Here is a 3,969-nt window from a genome sequence, read left to right as displayed (position 1 = left end):
CGCTTGGCCAACAAGGCCGCAAAAGGGATGACGAAGTCGTCACTCTGTGGCGCTTTCGTCTGAATCTCCATTTCGCTGCTGCAACTCGTGACTCTATGTACCACGTCGTCGTCTCTTTGAGCTCCTGCCTGTCGGCCACCCCTGCTCCACGCCCGTATCTTGCGCTGCGGCCGCACCAGCGCGCGTCATGGCCTATCTTCTTCGACGGCACGACAACACAGCCTCTCCGCCCTGTCCTTTACGATGGCGGCCCCCTTATCTCCAGCGTCCAGGGGCAAGGGTGGAGGACGCACACCAATGCACCGCCCTTCCCTTTCCTACTCTTCTCTCTCCTCTAAAGGGAAGGTGAGCACCCAGATGATCCTGTATTTGTCTTCTGCGAAGCCGATCCAAAACGTGGCCTTTCAGCCTATCCACGTTGGTAGGAAAATATGGACCGTCAGATTCAACTTTGAACAGCGTAGAACATCAGTTGTCCTCCCTCTTTCACGAAGACTCTGTTGCCGCTGTTCAAGTCGGTGCATGGAAAAAACGTCCGTCCAGGACTCTAGAAGCGCCCTGTTGCCGGAAAAGGGTCGTTGCGTTTGGGCAATCCGCTTGGCCAACAAGGCCGCAAAAGGGACGACGAAGTCGTCACTCTGTGGCGCTTTCGTCTGAATCTCCATTTCGCTGCTGCAACTCGTGACTCTATGTACCACGTCGTTGTCTCTTTGAGCTCCCGCCTGTCGGCCACCCCTGCTCCACGCCCGTATCTTGCGCTGCGGCCGCACCACCGCGCGTCATGGCCTATCTTCTTCGACGACACGACAACACGACCTCTCCGCCCTGTCCTCTACGATGGCGGCCCCCTTATCTCCAGCGTCCAGGGGCAAGGGTGGAGGACGCACACCAATGCACCGCCCTTCCCTTTCCTACTCTTCTCTCTCCTCTAAAGGGAAGGTGAGCACCCAGATGATCCTATATTTGTCTTCTGCGTGACTTCTTTTTGTTCTTGGATGGGATTATTACGTTTCCTGCTATGGGAGGTGATGCGGGTGAGCGGCAACCAGACCTAGTCACTTTGTATGTTCTTACGTTTTCCTTTTCTTAACAACTATGTTAATTGAACACAATGCAGATAGGTATTTTGGAGATAAATTCTGCAAATATCTAGAATCCATAAATCAAGTACTGATACGAGTAGGAGAGTAGAGATTTTATTATCCAAAAATATGGATTCTAGAGACCTGGATTTTAGGATCTAATTCTAGAAAACCCTAGGACTCATCCTCTGCGGTGAGCGCCAGATCCTAGCTAATGTTCACCATTGCTCCTTGTGCAGGTCCTTGCTCCTGCTCACCATTGGTCCTTGCATACTTCATCCCATTCGATGGTGCACATGTCCTTGCTACTGTTCACCATTGGTGATTTATGGACACAATACACCTGTCGTTCTTCCTTTTATGCACCATCTAATTGAATTATGCATATTTAATTACTCTTTATATTGTAGGATATCAGTGAGGCGAATGGGATAAACTATGCAAAAAAGATATTCAGACTACTGCAAAATTGAAGGTGTGCATCCTCATATAAAAATATTCACTAAAAGTTTGTAACTTACAATTCAGATTTAAAAGTAAATTCTTTTCCATGACAACAACGAGTATGTGGTCAACTTGACAATGAGATTATATAATGCTTGAAGAAACAAATTACAAAGCAGTATGGATGCATTACTCCTAACTCTTGCTGAAACACATGATGTTTTTTTAAATAAACCTTCTTTATATGTTCACATGGATTATATGGTATTCTTGAAATCTAAATTGAGGACTTGATTTATGGATTCTAGATATTTGCTGGACTCAAGTATGATAATATTGCAGTCTACATATAGCTTTTGATGGGCTCTCTAACACATGCATTTCAGATGCATTTTTTTGTTTGATTGTTTTCGTGATACTCTTCTCCATCTCCCATCGCTTTAATACTAAAGTTTTCAAGATAAAATATTTTTCTGTTTTAGGTTGTCTTTGGTTCCATCGGTTGTCAAGTTCCAAACTCAAATATCTTCTCCAGTTTCATGTCTTACCGTTTTAGTTTTATGAACCGATTAGCCAAGTGATAGAGAACACAATGCTGCAACAGCAAGAGCATTCTTTTGCTCCATAAGTAATCGTTTGTCAGTACCATGCTACCTCTAGGCTTCCATTTCTTGAAACACCACAATAGGAATAAAGCTTTTTCAGTTCATTTGGTTTGTTTTGATGCCTACAGGGATAGCTTCGAAGAAAGCTGCTTATCCTATGACTTTGAAAAAGAGCTGCTGAAAAAATTAGGTGACCTGTTATACACACATTATTGTTGTATTATTACACTACTATTTTGCTTTCACCATAAAATTATACTATCTTATTTGAGTTCGAATAAACTTTTAAATTCGAAAGGCTTCATTTTATCCATCTCAGCTCTATTAAACCTATAAATTCTCCAAATTTTATATAAAAATGAAACTGTACATTTAGATATTTAGCTTCCTTCTACGTATACCCTTCGCAGAGTGATGACTTCGTCGTCCCTTTTGCGGCCTTCTCTGCCAAGCGGATCGCCCAAACGCAACGACCCTTTTCCGACAACGGGGCACTTCTAGAGTCTTCGACGAACGTTTTTTTTCCACGCACCGACTTGAACAACGGCAGCAGAGTCTTCACAAAAGGAGGACATCTCATGTTCTACGTCGTTCAAATTGAATCTGACGGTCCATGTTTTCCTACCGACGGGGATAGGCTGAAAGGTCACGTTTTGGACCGGCTTTGTAAAAATTTCTTTTCTTTTATAAAAAAGGTAACTAAGTGTATGAGTTGTTTGCTTTGTACTGCATACAACCTAACTTTATAGATTGTATTTTCTTTTCAAGCCAAATTTTTTAATACCTACAGGTTGGGTTGGAGGACAGCTACTTTTCCTACTTTGAAAAAAGGAACAATAAAAAATTATCAGGTGAGCCTTTATATACTTCAGTGTTGTACACTTTAGCGTCTATCAAAGCCAGCGTATCATCATCGTCGATATTAAAGAAATATAATTGTCGGGGACCATAATTAGGGGTACCCCCAAGACTCCTAATCTCAGCTGGTAACCCCCATCAGCACAAAGCTGCAAAGGCCTGATGGGTGCGATTAAGTCCACGCTCGGTCCACTCAAGGGACACGATCTCGCCTCACCCGAGCCCAGCCTCGGGCAAGGGCAGCCGACCCCGGAGGATTCACGTCTCGCCCGAGGGCCCCCTCAAGCAACGAACACACCTTCGGCTCGCCCGAGGCCCAGTCTTCGCCAAGAAGCAACCTTGGCCAGATCGCCACACCGACCGACCGTATCGCAGAAGCATTTAATGCAAGGACGGTCTGACACCTTATCCTGACGCGCGCCCTTCAGTCGACAGAGCCGAAGTGACCGCAGTCACTTCGCCGCTCCACTGACCGGCCTGACAAGAGGACAGTGCCGTCTGCGTCGCTCCGACTACTGTGCCACTCGACAGAGTGAGGCTGACAGCAGCTAAGTCTGGCCTCGGGCGCCATAGGAAACTCCGCTTCGCCCGACCCCAGGGCTCGGACTCGGCCTCGGCTCCGGAAGACGATGGTCTCCGCCTCGCTCGACCCGGGGCTCGGACTCGACCTCGACCTCGGAAGACAGACTCGACCTCGACCTCGGAGGAGCCTCCGCCTCGCTCGACCCAGGGCTCGGACCGACCACGTCACAGGAGGGACCATCATTACCCTACCCCTAGCTAGCTCAGGCTACGGGGAACAAGACCGGCATCCCATCTGGCTCGCCCCGGTAAACAAATAATGATGGCGCCCCGCGTGCTCCATGACGACGATGGCTCTCAGCCCCTTACGGAAGCAAGAAGACGTCAGCAAGGACTCGACAGCCCCGACAGCTGTCCTTCCGCAAGGCTCCAGCGCTCCTCCGACGGCCACAACATCA

At 47.4% G+C, this 3,969-nt stretch overlaps 1 long non-coding RNA gene across 1 annotated transcript; it reads left to right on the top strand.

Moving 5' to 3' along the window:
- Positions 1 to 618: 618 nt before the first annotated feature.
- LOC103629535 (uncharacterized) lies at positions 619 to 2,898 on the top strand. Its single transcript, XR_554457.3, has 5 exons — positions 619 to 939; positions 1,322 to 1,403; positions 1,493 to 1,557; positions 2,260 to 2,321; positions 2,542 to 2,898. It is a non-coding gene; the product is annotated as an uncharacterized lncRNA (long non-coding RNA).
- The last annotated feature ends 1,071 nt before the right edge of the window (positions 2,899 to 3,969 follow it).

Source organism: Zea mays, chromosome 6 (assembly GCF_902167145.1).
Source record: "Zea mays cultivar B73 chromosome 6, Zm-B73-REFERENCE-NAM-5.0, whole genome shotgun sequence".
Taxonomy (NCBI): domain Eukaryota; kingdom Viridiplantae; phylum Streptophyta; class Magnoliopsida; order Poales; family Poaceae; genus Zea; species Zea mays.
The sequence above is the reverse complement of the archived record's forward strand: the minus strand, read 5'-3'. Positions and strand labels throughout refer to the sequence as shown.